This window comes from Penaeus monodon, chromosome 33 (genome assembly GCF_015228065.2).
Source record: "Penaeus monodon isolate SGIC_2016 chromosome 33, NSTDA_Pmon_1, whole genome shotgun sequence".
Classification (NCBI taxonomy): Eukaryota; Metazoa; Arthropoda; class Malacostraca; order Decapoda; family Penaeidae; genus Penaeus; species Penaeus monodon.
This window is the reverse complement of record NC_051418.1, coordinates 908,371-909,027: the sequence shown is the minus strand read 5'-3', so window position 1 is coordinate 909,027 and position 657 is coordinate 908,371.

Genomic DNA, 657 nt, shown 5'->3' with positions numbered 1-657 from the left:
TGATGACAATGTTCATGCCTTTAGTGGGCGGTCTTCTCTTGTTTCCTTTACCAGTAGACGAATGCTTCGTTTCACATTTTTGAAGCTCATTAAAATAGGCACAGAATAATAACATCGAGTTCTTCAAACTCGTGGTGACGTCAGTAAATCCGAAAAAATGAATATTTTCTTTTCGAAAAAGGAATAAACAAAAACACCCAATTCATCGCTCTTGAAAGGTTTTAATGTGCCATGCATAAGTGGAGAAAATACATTATTGAAGAAGAAAGAGCCGCTCGCAGTAAGGATATACATATAATTACAGCATAAACATATAACAATCTGAGGGAGAAAAAATAGGAAAGAAAAAGTCAATACAAAGCCTAGCCTTTTAGCCAGAGCGTCCCCTTTGCTCTTTTTATGGTATATAGCAATACCCACCCCCTCCTTTTCTCTTTAGTTAGGTTGTCAGGGCTGTCAGCTTCCAAACATTCCATAACATGTGCACCTTGCCCCACAAAACTCTCCCTTCATACATGATAACATTTTATTACTGCTTGGTGGTCATCCGGCAGCGGGCACACGTCAGGTGTATATGCATGCGGTTTGTGTTTGTAGCTTGGATGCTCAGCAAGTTAAACAAAAATGTCAGTGCTTGCCAGTAGACAAAATATACAA